Source organism: Harpia harpyja, chromosome 16, assembly GCF_026419915.1.
Source record: "Harpia harpyja isolate bHarHar1 chromosome 16, bHarHar1 primary haplotype, whole genome shotgun sequence".
Classification (NCBI taxonomy): Eukaryota; Metazoa; Chordata; class Aves; order Accipitriformes; family Accipitridae; genus Harpia; species Harpia harpyja.
The window spans coordinates 30018588-30035468 of NC_068955.1; the positions used below are offsets into that span (position 1 = coordinate 30018588).

A 16881-nucleotide genomic window follows, 5' to 3' on the forward strand; every position below is an offset into this window, starting at 1 on the left:
ACGCAACAGCTGGGGTGGGGGGGACAACCCACTCCCTTTCAGCAGAAGCAGGCGCCTAGATCAGCCCAGCAGTCTCATCTGACTCTACTTATCACTGGAGTCATGTGGTGAAGGGAAAGGGTATCTAAAGATCGTGGTACGGCATCTCCGCAGTCAGGAATGTTTGAGATGTTCCCATATGCCAGCGTGCTTCACTGAATGACACTAATTCTTAAAGTAAAAGAAAACCCATGACTATTTGTTCAGTTTTTTCATGGACCAGGCTCATAGCCCTTTTTTGACATACGTGTATATGATTTCATTACATGGACATAAGCAGTGGCAGAAAATGCGTTTTAAAGTTCTCCATTCAAACGGCTACACTGTAAGTGCTTGCAGCCCACAAAAAGTACCCTGTGACTTACCTGCCAATTCACATCTCTTCCAATGAGTAGAGAATTCTATTTGGTCCACAGATAGAAAGTAATGGTTAGATATTTTGTTCTATAATTTTGTCCAATGAGTAAATTCAAGGAAGATCCTATATTCTGAAGAACACTCAGTGACGAGGGAAAGAAAATAGTGTAATAAATTATTAGTGCAGGATGTGTCACTACAGGTAAAATGTTGTACTAACTATAATTGTAAGACATGATCATATTATCATAAACTGTGGATGCGTGCGCTATCAAATCACCCAGCTGTATAAATTTGATTTGTATCAGGCCTGAGCACTGAATCACATTTCTATTAACTTTGCTAGGCACCATGATATGCGGTTTATGCTAACTTTATGCCAATTGTGAGAGGACAGGCAATACTTGATGGTGGACTAAGTTAAATGGTGCAGACAGGCGGTACCTGATCCAGTGAGAATCCTGCCAGTGAAAAATTAGCCTCTCAACAGACTGTTGAACAACTGAGACCATGAGAATGATCTGCATTTTGTGTCACACAGCTGTGACATTTTTGATCTGGTAGCAGCACTTCTAACCCCAGATTTACTATAATGTCAAGCCATGGCCTGGGTACATTGTGCAGGTCTCCAAACCCTGTGTAGCAGGAGCTGACTGTGTCCTTTTTATAGGCAAAGAGTGGTTAAAGGAGGAAACAGCTTCCTCATGCTCACTGGAGGATCCAGGACTCCATACCTGTAAACCATCTTCATCAAACCAACAGGCTATGCTGTATTTTTTGAACTTTAACAAATATTAAATACCTTATGTCTTACAGAATATAATATAATCTAAAGAAACTGGAGAATGTATGGCTGACATAATTACTTAATACCAAAATGCTTAAAGAAGTTAATTTCCAGGGTGATAAAAAAGCAGAAGTTTAATTTATAGGCATAGTGAAAGGATTTAGCTATCTTATTTCTTCATGACAAAAACTACAAATCTTTTCTCATGCCAAGTGTAGGGGAAAAGACTTGACTTAAACAGAAGGAGTAAACTCAATACAAAGTTTCTCCTAAATCAAAGATGTCAGATAGCTTTTCCAATGTGTGACTTAAGTCAGTATTTCCTGCAGTCAAGGGAGAGAATTTGGCCACAGCACTTTACAGATAGTTAGCTGAAGAGGACATGACTGATGCTGAGAATCGTATGCCACTTCCAACCAAAGATGCCTGACTGACCTGATAACCACAGAGTAGCAAATGGCAGTCAATATAATTAGCCCCGCTCTAATTTGCCTGGTGTCAAAAATGCCAAACCCCAAATTCCACGGTTTCTTCTCTAAGCATACAGTAAAACTAGTCAAAACAGCTATAAATACATTATTTCCCCTGTATCTGCACATTCCATAAATAGTACAAATATAATTTTATAGCAATAACTGAGACTTGAATAGCGGGACTATCTGCTCAGATTCACAGTTGTATAGTTTAACTTCTACCATTAGACTGTGAACTTGGAAAAGATTATGGAGTATAAATCAATTCTTGCTTTTACAACAAAACCATGTGCAACAGGGTGCTTGCTTGTTCATGAACAGGCTGACATAATGCTAGCAGCAAACAAAACTTTTCAAGAGCAGAGATCATCCTGCTTCCACTGAAATCAGTGAGAATGTTGTCACTGCCTTTGAGAACGGGGTGACAGTACCCTCTTTTACGTACTTTTAAAGGGACTTTCTTTTTTTCTGCTTTTCTTGTATTTTTCTTTATTTCTTGAGAAATTATTTTGTAACATTGTTTGTGTCTGCTCCCTTGTAAGTAGTTGTACCAGGCTAGGTCTTTTCAGGTACTGAGAACCAGAGCAATTCATTTTACATCAGGTTGTGTCCTGTGTGGTTGCATAAGCATATGCAAATCAGAAGGGGACAGTAAATACCGGGTGCCCAAAAAGCGAGCAGATGCCACAGAGTTGCCAGCAGATCTTTCATTCCCTTTGGGAAGTCCTGGAAATCCCAGTGCCTTCTGAGGCTGCAGAGCACCGGCACATTTCAGTGGCCAAAGGGAATCAGAGCAATGGTCCAGCCATCCACAGGCCAGGCATTGACTCCAGGATGGTAACTTGTGGTGAAGGACGACAGCGGCTAGATATGGAGTAGCTTGTCCATTGTGGACATACTTTTTGTTTTATGTTAGGATGAGGTATGCGTAGCTCACTTGGCCAGTTTCCATACTTACGACTTGTTGATTATCCTCTGAAGTCATCAATCACTTCTCTGTTCACTTCGGCAGGAGTTGGATAGAGTTTTTTCTGGCAGTTTATAACATCCATTTTATCTATCTTCTGTCAACGCTTAGTTAGTGCTAAATTGAAGTTAAATAGAGGACAAAATTTGCTGCGTAAGAGAAACTCTGTTTTTTCAGCAACTTAGTGATTAGACCACCAGTCCAGATGCTGGGAGACCGGGGTTGGTTTTGCATACAAGGGCTGAAACTGATGTCATCTATTTCTAAACTGGTTCAAGATTCCTCAGTATCGAAGGCAAATTAAATTTTAGTGGAGACACTGGATCACAGGTGGAGCTAACTTAAATAGAGAGCCAGTATGAGAAACCAAGGGAGTTGGGTTTTGGTCCTGCAGAGCAAATGCTGGGGAAAACACTGCTGGCAGGGGGTTGCCTCTGCCTGAGCAAAAGCCATCGTCCCAAGCAGCTTATTCTGCCCGAGGCACTCCTTGCAGGATTTTTACTGGATATCTGACTATAAAATGTAAGAACTGTAGATGGGCGTATTATAAAACTTCGGTCCCCTCTATGGAAAAGGTGTTCCTACCTTACCTGAGAATTGACGTATTTTCATACCCTGTTCTCGGTCTTCCAACCAGATACTTTGACCTCGACCACTTACCACCAGCAAGAAGCCAATGGTGCTTCATTGACCTCAGTGGGTTTTGTCTGGGCTACCCCTTGCTCAACTGTATTTGGTTATCGGTGTGGTATTGGCAAGGTCCAGTAAGTACTAGATAACAACAGGGACTAGTAAAGCCAACAATGCTTGTCATATAGCTTACTATACTTAGTGCAGAGAATGTTTCTCCATTGCTTAGAGTGGACTGTCAGATGTAAGGGAGCCCACAATGACAGCGTGTAAAGAAATAATGCTAGTGTAGAGTCTAAAAACAATGCTCTTTTTTTTTTCTTGTGAAAAAATGCAAAAATACAGAAAATGCTTTGTGGCATAACAAAATTGTGCCCTAATATTATCCATCAGATAGAGTACCTATTATGACAGAAAATTCTTTTCTGATATACTGCCAGAGTTAAAATGACACACACCTTTGAAAGACAAAGCAGTATATTAGCTCCTCTTGCCATTGAGAAAACACTTAAGGACTAAGCTGAAATGACAAATTGCTCTCTTGTTAATTATACCTTAAATTCTGGAAATAGTAAACCATTTCTAAGCATTTGTTAGACACAATTGAAAATTGTTCTGTGTACCACTGTTTGGTTATTTTTACTCAGTGTAACTGCATCAAGAGTTACTTAATCTGAATCTACCCAGGGCAGAAAAAAGGTTTGCATTTCAGGAAACTGTAATCAACATTGAAAAGCTGAACCTAATAAAAAGCCAGGTATGGATTTTTAGTAGGAGAAATACTGTATCCACAGGGAGGAGGTGTATGTATATGTGAGTATACACTTCAGCAGCATGGTACTAGGAAATGTTCTGATGTTTTATGTTCAAGTTCAAGTCCTTTTTGTGAGTTAAACTTGTGGGGAATGTAATGTCCATTCAAGTAACAAGTAAAGCAGAGAAATAATAATTTTCTTCTATAAACAGACCTGGACAGGTTGCAGAAACCTGCTAAATATTGATTCTATTCAGGTTGTTTCAAAATCTGAGAATTTCAGTAGAACCTGGGGAAAGCTTTATGAATTGATTTAGAAAACAAAAATGTATTTCAGTTATTTCAAATTATAGTAATTATTGTTTTAAATAATTACGTTAATTTTCATGTAATTGTGTGTTTGAGGGAAGTAACAACATATATTTGTGAGAAAAACACATGATAAGGGAACAGGTGTTCCCCTGGAATCCCTTAAAGTGCTGTTCCCTGTTTTTCATGTGGTTGTCCCTTATTTCTATTCATAAAAGTGGTCATCTTAGTGGAAAGATCAAAAACAATTTTGCATTCAAAGTCCTTACAGTCCAAATCCTGCAGTGATGGAGCCAATGGGTTTTTGGCTTAACCCATGCGTGGTTTTTTTTGCCAGTAGTGCGTCTGTATGGTTTGTATGGTAACACCGTACTTCCCATGTAGGCAGAACAAATCTCTCCCTGCCTGCAGAAGAAGGGTGCATTCCTGAGGAAGCCCCTCTCTCCCCAGTGTACCCCACGGTCAGTCTGATTTCTCAGTGTCAAAACTGGAGAAACATTAATAACAGGTGGGGAAGTACTAGGGCACTAATGCAGTTTGAGAAAAAAATCTGAGAAACTCAAATCTGGTTTTAATGTGGCTGTTGTGTGGGGTTACAAACCCATATTAAATATCTCACCTAAAAATGTGCATGTCTTGGTGACTTCTATTCTGCTGCTTTTTTGGATGACCAAGTGGCAATAATAAACACAATTAATTTGGGTTTTTAAATAATTTTGAAATTATGGATTCAGATAGAATAGGAAACCAGCAATCACAGTAATAAATGGTTATTCCTCATACAGGATCTTCTCTTTTTTTTTTTCTTCTTCTTTTTTTTTCCCACCAAATACAGCTCCACAATAAAAAATAAGTGTGAGTTTTAGGAATTCTTTTCTCTGCAGTTGCAATGCAGCGCTCTTGGAAGTGGATGCTGCAAATCACACAACAATGCAAAACGCAAGGCAAATGAAAAATCGGAAGGATACCCAGTTGCAAATGCCCGGGAGTTTAGGGAAGAAAATGAGATTAGTTGAGTTTGAATTTATCTAGAATAACAGAAACTACATCCCACGTAATAGCAAAACATCCGTGAGGTCTCTGAAGACCCTGGGCAAGGATTTGGTTTATTTCTTACCCAAAGGACAGACACAAATAAACTGGGAGGGTTTGACCCGGCTTTTCCAGTCCCGCAACGTGTTATTTCAGTATCGTGGCCGGAGCCTCCCAGTGAACAAGATGGGAGGGAGAGAGGGCTGCAGCTCCCCGGGCGGCAGTGAGCTGCCGGCCGGGCTCCCACGGGGGTGATTCCCGGTTATGGGGTGCATAAGACAAGGGCTGACCGACAGCCGTGCTCATTATTTCCCCGACAACCGCACTTTTCCCCTGCACGTCCCTCCGCCCGCAACGCTGGCAGCAGCCAGAGCAGCCGCGCACCCTCCCCGCCAACCCCGCGGCGCAGAGCCGCGCTCCCACCGCTGGGGCCCGGCCGCCCAGCAGCGCTCGCCTGGGGAGCGGGGAAGCCGCAAGGGACGAGCTGCGGGGAAGGACGAGCGGGACAGCGGCGGGACACCCCGGGGACACCCCGCGGGACACCCCCCGGGACACCCCCCGGGACACCCCCCGGGACACCCCCGCACCGCGCCGCGCCGCGCCGGCAGGGCGGTACCTCGCCGGGAGCGCCCGCGCCTCTGATTGGCGAATCCCCGGGCGGAGCGGCCAATGAGGCGGCGCGGCAGGCCGGCCGTTGCCAAGAGGCAGCGCGGCACCGCGCGGGGTGCGCGGTCGGGGCCGCGGTCCCTGCGCCCATCGCCGCCCATTACCGCCCATTACCGCCCATTACCGCCACCGGCGGGCGGTTACCGGAGAGCCTCGCTCCATGAACGCTGCGGGACCAGGGCTACAGAGCAGCGTAATCCTGCGGGGCTGCTTGTTGGTGTGCTGGAAATGAAACTCTGCCTTTTCCAGCGTGCGCCTGCCATGAAGTCTTTTTTTTTTTTGGTGCTGATTGAAATCATCTGTTTTCGGTTCTCTGACAAATTAATTGAACTTTCCTCTGACTCAGGGGCCTTCTGACTTTTGAAGCAGGTTTTGTCTACATGCCGTCTCCCAGATGAACACAATTTAATTTTCTAGGCTTTAAATGAACTTTATGTTTCCAGAAAGCCAATGAAAGAAGCATTTGTTCTGGTGATAGCATTTTGAGTTTTACAAATATGGCACAAGAATAGAAGCCTGTAAAATGTTGATTTTACTGCAACTGATAACCAACTCCAAAATGCGTTAGATCCTGAGATGCATAGTACCGATAATGTTGTGGGCTATGAGTTGCTTTCTTTCAAGTATATTAAAAGAATGCTCCTTAAATAACTGCGAGAGGTCTTGCAGAGCTGAGCTGGGGCAGTGTCGAGCCTGTGCCCATTTGCTCTGTTGATAAAATAACTCCTGATTAAGGACACGGTCCAGTTCAATTTCATTTCGTATGGCTAAGCGGGAGTTGCAAAGTTCAGCTAGAGTCCAAATCCCCTCACCCCCAAGTCCTGCTTCCAGGGTTATGATTCAGGCTCCCTAATGGCATGGCTCGTTCCACCATTCTCTTCATCTACCCTTGAGGACTTTTAAAACTCACCTTTCAAACATAATGAGACAAATTCTGCTTTCAGGTACCTGAACGTTGCTGCCTGTGATCGTCCCCTGGGTATATCCAGGATTTGAAAAGTGACTCGATGCAGTAAAGACAAGGCTATGCCAGGCTTGGAGACTGATGAAGGAGCACTGAAGGTGCATACTGTTTGCCATGCTCAGCCAAGTCTGTATGTATACTCTGCATTTTTCAGTTATACCTGTTAATTCTCCCTATTTAGAAAAGCACCAAAGCACGTAATTAACTCTGTGGGCTTCTGCTCTCATTCACTGGGGTAGATTTAAGCACATTCTCAAAGCTAAGCACATGCTTCCATAGTTTGCTGAACACAGAATTAAGAGAATCTGCTGTTTTTCTTGGCCCATCTGAGTGTTTATTCCGTTTTCTCACTCCCCTCATCCACTCTAAAATCCAAATGATTTGTAAACATTAATTAATTTCTCTTTGAAACTCTCCTGGGAAATAAGGGTGTTATTTTTGGTCCTTCATTTACATAAAATGCAAGTGACACTGAAAGAATTTTATGAGGCTATTGGGAGTCAAACCCAAATTCAGTCCTGTGCTTTGGCTGTGGTGACCGCAGCTCAGAGAACCAGGACCTCAACCAGCTCTAACTGACTGCAGAACTTTTATCATGGGCTGACCTTCACACCGTTTCTAGTTCTTTATCGTCAAATTTACAGTTGCTACTTTGAAAAGTCAAGCAGAGAGCACTGAGTTAATTGAAAGCCTGTGTTCCACTGAAGTGTTAGAAAAGAATTAAAACATAGATACTATAATCGTAATAATAGGTAGCTGAAATTTCAACACAAAACCTCAGACCCAAACATTCCCAAATACCAGAGAAATATATAAGTGAATCCAGACTCGTACATTATGATTTACCTCTTTCCGTGAACTGGCCAAACCGGCCCCCCCAATTCTGGCTGCATCTGAATGTTTCAGTCAGCGTCTTCAATTTCACTGAAGTTTTCAATCTGTTGGCAAATCTGAGCTTTGCAGCTTGCACCTATTTTTAATTTTTAATTCAGTTATGTTACCATTTCTAGGACTGCCACTTGGAAGAAATCATCCTTTGATTTCTAAATGAAGCAAAGTCAGCAAAAGACTCTCAGCAACGCTTTATTTAATTACCAGTAGTGGGTGAATTTAGAGCTGTTCCGTGCCACTTTCGCACAATCTGAGATCTGACTACAACCGCAGTTTTCAGACCTGTACATACCCTCAGGATTGCTGGTGCTCTCTAGAGAACAGAAAAAAATGGCAGGAAAATGTCTTAGTCGAATGACACATTTTAGGATGCTGAGTGGTTTGCAATCTGCTCGCGTAATAATGTTGATAATGATATTCAGTGTCTTTGCTTAAGCTTTTCTGTATTTATTATGCAAGCCTAAGAGGTCTGTCAAAAACGTAGCTAGAGATTGGACATGGAATCTGCAGCTGTTCAAACTTTTTACTATCCGGCCACAATAGTTACTAAGGCACATTGAAAACTTTCTGTTGTGAGTGTACTATTAACACTTCAGGGTTGTGAAGCAACATGAAAAACAGTCGCTGTTTCAGGCTTTTTCAGGAATATCGTGGAAAAGGATGGCTATATTCATCTGGACCACCCATTCCTATCCGGTATTTTCATTTTATGCAGTGTTGTGAAATAAAAGTGCACTGGATGCATGTAACCCTGCTATGAATTTTCAGACTTTCATTCTATTGTGGCAAATGCCAGGTAAAGGAGATTTTGAGTCCTTTTCAGTCAAAACTCCCATTGACTTTAAAATTCTCCTTGCAGACCCTTACAGTTTTACTTGAAGAAAGAAGCACAAAGTGTAAAGGAAGGGCCATCAAGTTGCTTTGCAGTTCTGGGATAATGATGGGGAGTCATTCTTGTGCCCTAGATGAAGGTTGCTGCTGCATGATCTTGAAGGTTTTAATGTGCATCTTTATAATGTTTTATGTCAATACTGAGTTATAATGTGTGTGAAAGTACACTGAAATAGAGAAGACTTGTTTGTGTTTAGACCTTCATCAGATTTCATTTGTTGATGTTTAAGAATGTCTTTCAGTTTACTTTTAAAAGATCCCTAGTTTTTATTGTATGTTCATACAAATTATGTGTATATTATGCAACTCCACAGCAATAGCACATACCATGCAATTTTATTTTACCATAGCATTATAGTTTAATGTCCCAGCTTTTAATACAGTGAAAAGTATAGGCAGGCAGTAAATGAACAGGTAGCCACTAGATATGACCCAAATATCACCCAATGGTGTCAACTCAAAACAGTACAGAACGTGAAACAAAAGGGATTTGACCTCTCCTGTGTTTGTTTATATGTGTGAGTGATGAAGGATGCTTTTTTCCTTTTTTTTTCTTTTTTTTTTTCTTCCTTTCCTTTTTTCTTCTCCTCTCCTCTCCTCTTTCCTTTCTTCTTTTTTCCTTTCCTTTTTTTGTAAGAAGACAGGGAATGTACAGTTTTTGTCAGAAGTTTTACTCCTGCCTGGCTTCTAACAGTTCCTTTTGCTCATCTTTCTGCAACGCTAGGATCTACCTGAATTTGCCTCTCATTTTCCCCCTTTCCCTGTAGCAGGAGGTAATTAGATTTGACATGTCTCCCTGGCTGAGAGTGATATCAAAACTGTGGGATACAGTGTCAGGATCAACTTGCAGGTAGGGAGAAGCAAGAGAGGGGTAGGCTGGCGACCTGACTGCCTGTGCAATACCACATGGCCTGGGGAGGTAGGAAGGAAAACCAGTGAAGCTGCCTTCAAACTGTCTTCTTCCTTGGCACAAAGCAGGGAGAGAAATCTGTGCGGGGCAGCTTTGGCGAAAGCACAAGAGCAGACATCTGGGCGTGGAGCCACACCATCTGAAGCGTGCAACAACAAAGTCCTTGATGATAACCAAGGTATTTTACAACAATAATTACTTTGAACTGTGAACCATGCTTCAGAATATCTATGCAGTTGTGAGGGAGTGAGGAATGAAACAGATTTTGTAACTATAAAATAGATTTTTTCTGTCATTCTTGTACAGGTTGTCAATGCAGAATTTGGTCCCATTTTATTACAGAGCATATGGAACCAACTATTACAGTTTTTTTCTTCTATCAGTATATGCCTTTAGCTCTCCAAAACACCAGAAGAAGCAAAACACCCTTCTTGGGTCAAACCTGTCTTATCTTTGTCATTATGGAATAGTCCCCTCAACTTCAATGCAGTTATTCACAAGTGAGCCAAGTATTCTGTGTCCCGTGGAAAAAAAGGAATTGAAAGTACCCGTGTTTGTTCCTTATGACATTGGCATATCTGTAGCAAAACTTCACTTTTCTAATCTAAACTGAGCAAAGTGCTCTTAAGGTGACAGATAATAAGGGAAATGAACTTGGGGAATCTTGTCCTGGCTTTTAAGTTGAATTTCTCTTCATCTGTGTTCATTCCGCTTGTAATTCGGTTTGTTTGCAAATGGAGCTTGTTCAGGAAGGCAAAGTGTTGATTAGCAGCCAACACTTCTTTAATAACGGAACAAAATTAGTTTTGCAGTGAAGGAGAATTCACTTCAGGAAGAAACAGGAGTAACTTGTAAAGATTACATCAACCAAACAGGAAATGGAAACAGTCCCATGGGGTTTAGGTAGTTTTGATTGCAATGCCAAGGGTGTAAATTGCTGAACAGCTTTGGCTGGCTGGAGCTGTTGTTGGCTTTCCCCATCCTCCTAACTGCTCCTAGGTGTCCACTCCTGCCTGAGCCATTCCCCTTACATCTGGATGAAGCCCCTGAGCTGCCTTACTGTGCCTTCAAGGCAAACATGGCTGGGGGAGAATTGCTAGCAGCTGCTTACGGTGCTTAGTCATTACTGCCACCGAGAACCACTGTTTGAGATGATAGCTGAAAAAGTATTTACAATGTGTATTTACAAACCATTGCTAGACAGATTTTGTCTGCACAAAGCATTTGTCAAACAATTTTGAGCAGGAAGTAAATTCAGAGAAATAGATGCTCTTTTGGCCAAGGAAATTATATGCGCAGATTTGCATATTGTCTAATATGGCTACTCATGCTGCCATAATATTAAATAAAGGCGGTGCAGCTATGAGATGTAGCAGGATGGGGTTTTTTTTGCTTGGACCTATTCTGGTGATGGATTATGTCAGTTAAACATTTTAGGAAACAGAAGTCACTTCTCTATAGGAACTTACCAGCAGTACTCACAGCTAAAGCACAGATAGTCAATGTTTGAATGCGTCCTGATGCCAGCCTTGAGTCAATGACTTTTAAAAGCAGCATCACGTAAATGTGTCAGAATAAAATAGGAACAGATAGGAAGCAGTTCCTGAGACTTAAGTGAATGACCTTTCTTGCTGTTGTTGTTTCCAAATGTTTGGCAGACTCTCCTCTGACCACTATATTTCATTTCCATGCACCCCTGTACTTCCCAGTTCCGGCCAGGAGCAGAAGCAGAAGTAATAAAACACCACAAGAAAAGCTATTCTTGTGATATTTCCGGTGCTACTGGATGCAGCACCAACAGGAAATCTCATGAGAAAGACTGTTCCTTCACAGTTTCCAGGCCCACTTTGGAAACCCAAGTGACTTGGTTGAAATAAACAGCAAATAAGCTTCAGTCAGCTGTGGTGAATAAAACTCCTTCTCCCAGCATTTCTGGTCCAGTCCTCCTTACTCCCAAGGTGCACAAGCCTCCTGACAGATGGTGATCACAGAGAAGACAGTTCTTCATGGTCGGCTCAAAATAGTCTGAACGTGCATTTCCACCCAGTTATCTAACGTGAAATGAAGACACCTGCAGATATATAGCCCTCTCTCTTCTAAAATGCACCAGTCTTACTTGAGAGCCCACCGTGCTTCAGGATTGCAGCCTCACTACCTCCACATGTAAGCGTCTGGCGGTGATGATTTGCAGCAAGGAGGCTGTCCCCCTCCCACTTCAGCCCGCATGCGTGTGCTCCAGGAGGATTCCCAGTCTCCCAAGGGGCTGAGGTGGTGGAGAGGGAAAAGAGCTCAGAAAAAAAGGGGAAAAACTGGCAGTCTCACAGCCAGCTGATGCAGGAGCAGCCCACAGAAACCATCGCAACATACACAATAAAAAACCACTAGCCTTAGGAGCATTCATATGATTCTCATCTTTCCTTTCCTGCTATTCCCCCCCACCCCTTGCTGCTTTTGTGTATTATGTACTGTAAGCAGGGTGGGGAAGGAGCTGTGCGTATTCATTCAGTTTGCCTAAAATGTTAGGTTTCGGGTGATAATTCAGTCAGTTTGGCCACGTGCTTGGAACGTTTAATACCGTTTTCTAAGTCCAAGAATTACCATCTAGGGATCAGTCCTCAGCCCACAGAAAAGGGCTCTTTCCTTTGACTTCACAGGGCAGCGGATCAGGCCCACCGTGATCTGCAGATCTTAAAACTTCCCTGAAATGTTTTGCAGAAGCTCTGCCGTTCAGCTTGCTGATGGACACACGTGCTGTCAAAGATGATGACTCAGATGTAAACCCTTCCTGAAGTGTCGCTCTCAAGAATAAATGCCTTCCCTCTCGGTAACTGATACAGTATTTCTGGCTCTCCAGCTGTAATACCAGATTGCATTTGCAGTGTCACTTTGGCAGTTAAAAAACCTTGTCATAGTCATCTGCTTCAACACCAAGCGTCTAGTCCAGCTGACTGTGGGCCTCTCTGTTTTCCTCACATGCAGCCAGGATGCAGGTTTCTAGTGATGTTTGATACTCGGGACATTTGGAGATGGAATGTAACCACTTAAAACTGTTTGGTTTGTCACTTTTGGATTTGCTACATAAGGCTCTGTTAATACAAACGGGCCTGTTTATAATATTCATCAGACAGTGGAAGAAATTCCTCTGATGTCTGTATAATGCAGTGAGCAGACTCCTTGATTATTAACATACTGATCGTGTACTCTTATTTCAGATGTTAGCTCAGCACTGGGGAAAGAGAGCTGGGGGAATAAAAAATGCAAGACGCATGACATGCTTGGGATTTGGTCTGTGAAACTGGAAAAAATATTTACACGGTTAGATCGTATTTTTATGTCATTCTTTCCTTTTATGTAATATTTGGAGAAGCCGCTGAATTTTCAGTTCTTACCCAAATCAAGCCACACCTCTGAGCACTGGAGCAATCGTTGCAGGAGAGGGAATGGGAGCAACATGTCCCCATCCTTTCTTAATGCTTTCATTGATGTACTCATTAGTGTTGGCACAGCGATCATCTGATGCATCTCAGCCCTCCCCCAGCACTTCCTTAAGCTCCACATTGACATATGTGCTTAACTTCCAGCACAGGGGCTGGGACGCTCAAACCTTGCGCCTCGTATGCTTCCCTGGACCCTGCTCCTGTTTGTGGTTGCTAGATACAGCAACCTCTCCCACTGCGTGTAGCTAACCAGATCTTCATTGCCAGCCCTCCATAAAAGCTGCAGAGTAAGGAATCCTGCGTTGCTTGCTGGTGCGTGAAAATAGTCCTTCGACTAGAAGTCGCAGCAATCAACGTGCTTAATATTCTCCGGCCAGCAATGACTTTGGTGTGTATCGGTTGCTGCATCCTGTCACCAGTTACTCACCCGTTTACAATACTTTCATTTATTAATAGGGCCTTTTTGATGCCTTAGTCATAGAAAATACAGCAGATACTTTTTGCATTACTCAGTGTTTTCATCCCTTGGGTATTATATCTTCTTTTAATTTACTGTTTGTTATTTTTGTGAAGGAACTTTCACTTTTGGTTAGTTTCAGAGCCCACCCTGGATATCCCCTGGATGGGCTGAAGTACGTTAAATATGACATTAACTAGCATTAATGTGGAAACTTAGAATCCAAATAGAACTTGTCCTGTTGCCCAACAATGAGTCATTGTCCTTTTTCTCTTTTTAGCCAACAGCAGATTCAGAAGCTGTGAGACAGTTTCCTGCAGATAAGAGATAAATCGAAGGGAAACCTGGCAAAAAGATGATGGTCAAGCTGCAAGATATCATTTCCTCCAAAGCCCCTACATACTAATTAACCATTCCAAGCATATTTTCAACAGCATTTAGGGATTTCCTCATCAAAATAAACTTCCTCCCATGTTATCTTCATTTTTGACATCCGGTGGCATAGTCTAATATAAGAGTCAGGGTTAAAAATTCCTAATATTGGGTTGTGTGTGTGTGTATATATATGCACAAGCGCGCGCACACACTCACACGATTGAAGCTTTGCCAGTATTACTTTGGAATTTTAATGCCTGATCCAAAGTCCTCTGTAGTCAGCAAGAGATTTTCTGTTAACTTCAATAGTAGCAGGATCGAGCCTCTATCCTTCCGCATCCAGATTTTTTCATTTATGCCTTATGACTTGTTTATAACAAACTACAGATGGGCTTGAGTCATAAAGTTCGGAGTATTCGGTTTAGAGGTTTTGCTTTGGGCCCATCCCTTTAATGTACTGCTTATTCCAGACCTGCCTTTTAAAAGGAAAATATTGTCAGAATGAAAGTGTATGTGCAATAAACAAACTTCTCATTTCCTTCCCCTTAAGTTTTTTCCTCTTTTGAAGCTGATTTCTTAACTGGACAATTAGTTTTAGGACTGCCATCAAGTGCAAACTTGTCATACCTGATTTGCAATCTTTTCTATTTCAAGTGCTATCAATTATTTTCTAACTAGATGCTCCTGTGGGATCAGCTGTCACTAAGAGCAAATTTGAACACAATGGGTTGCTTCCTATTTCCAAAAGAATCTGAAGATTGTCAAAGCTTGACAGGCAGCTCCAGTTTTAAGATGAAACAGATAAGTTAGGTTTCCCTGTTAGGTGCTTTTGAACACAAGTAGATAAAGGAAGTATTGTTTCTAAAGAGGGGATGCCATTTATAGTGCAAATTCACTCTTATTAACAACAAACTGCAGTTGCTTTAAACACACAGTCAAATACATTTGCACTGCAGAGGTAATAAAATACTTATGAGTCTTTGCAAATATTTCTGCAGACCCCGCACTTACAAATTTGGCTTTCATATTTTTTTTAAATGAGAGACTGAGTAAACTATTAAAAAAATCAGTAGATGGTATAATGTAACTGTTGTGTAGATCAAATACATGAGGTGCTGATTTTATAACCAAATTCACCAACAGTCAGCCAGAAGTTTAATTTATGTAGCTTTGTTTTTGAAGATGCTTCATATATTGTATGCCTTGGTAATTACTTATGTATGTTGCACATGAAGATCAAGTGCGTTTTATATTAGGCATATCATAAGTGAGAAGCGGTATGACTTTTAGGTCTAAGGTAGCAGTAACTTTGTTTTGGGCCATGCCGCTTTTGTTTTGGGATGGAAAGGTGCCGCTGAATCATTCCTTTGTGCAAAGAAATGTGAGAGTATCATTGAATGTGCACTTAAAAAAAAAAAAAATTCGTTTGAGAGATGACACTAGATTAATGGTCCCAAGTCTGAATGGTCCCATCTGCCAGTTCCAGTTGTCCACAGAAGAGACTCACTGTGTGTGCTGGAAACACTCATTACTTACTTCAGGAAAGAGAGTAGTCCTTCCAGTCCTTTTCTGTTTGCAAAGTCAGTCTTGGCCATTTGGTTGGCTATTGGGTGTGTCAGCAAAGATACTGTCTAGTGTCAGTTTTTGGCTGGGTCTGTTGTGTGTCCTCGCCCACTATGAAGAAGGTAAAGAACTTCTCCTTCACAACACAAGGCAAAAGCCTTCATTATTCAGGTGACTGATCAACCACCCAGTGACTTCAAGAATTAGTCACATGCTAATACATCTGCTTTTGTTATAAGCGTCTTGCTGAATGAAAAACTTGATATGGTACATAGGAGGTCGTGAGCTTTCAGGTGCATGTGTAAAGACTGGCTGAAAGAGTATTCTTCCTCCCTCCAAAATCTGAAACAATCATAACAGGAAATGCGAAAGGGGAATGTGACCACTTGGATTTGACATTTGTAGTCGGTGTGATATTTTAAACTTTACTATTTTGAAAATTTTCAATTAAGACTAACATCAAGGCAGAGAAAATTTCTTTCAGAATCATTACAGTTTGGAAAACACCAAGGAATGGTAAATATCCTTAGACAGAGAAGTATTGTACAACTGGAGTATAGCTGCCATTGTGTTGATGGATTGTCCCCAGAGCAGATCAAAAGGAGGAATTTTGGCCACGAGGGCAATTCATGCCATCTACCAATGGAGAGAAGCAATGTTATTTCCACTTGCAAAATCATAGGGCTCCATTGCCACACTTTCACAATCACCAAATTAGAATCAGGTGTTAATTAGCACTTGTGTTTGGCAAGCTCAGTTTATTGAGAACATTTGCCTTGGTCAGACTTTTGATTATTTTGGCTCTGAAACCTGGTTTACATTGATTTAATCATTAGAATACCCTCTTCTAAGGCTTTCAAATGATGCAATTAAGTGCAAATACCACATCTCCTGCACAGCAACAGAGGTCTGAACAGTTATGACAAATCCAGTAGACAGCAGTAAGTGCAATTTTTTACCGTTTAACAGGGTCTAATTCCATAGGCGAGCATGTCTCAAATATTAAAATAATATATCTTTTGCCTGCCCATTACCATGCTTGTACATTGTCATTGTTGCATATCTTTGTATCATACTAGGCATCTTACTGAGTTTCTGAATGAAAAATACAGTGTTTATTGTATGGGGACATGACAGTCCATCTCCAATTTATAACTCCAACCATTTACAAAAAAAATCTCGGTCTTCTGATTGCATCCAGAGAGCAAATAGAGGCTGTGGCACAAATGTAGTAAAAACATGTCAGCATCTACAAGAATTACTCACCCATTCTTAAGAGATCTATTCATAAATAAGATATTTAGGTTATTTCCTTTTAGAAGCTGTTCATCTACTTAACCATGTATATTCTACTTTGCAACAGCTTCGTGGCAGCTCAA

The 16881-nt window shown here is 41.6% G+C and overlaps 1 long non-coding RNA gene across 1 annotated transcript; it reads left to right on the forward strand.

The window, feature by feature from the left end:
* Positions 1 to 6236: 6236 nt before the first annotated feature.
* On the forward strand, positions 6237 to 12960 carry LOC128152809 (uncharacterized). Its single transcript, XR_008238765.1, has 4 exons — positions 6237 to 6485; positions 6959 to 7108; positions 9739 to 9848; positions 11380 to 12960. It is a non-coding gene; the product is annotated as an uncharacterized LOC128152809 (long non-coding RNA).
* Positions 12961 to 16881: the final 3921 nt, after the last annotated feature.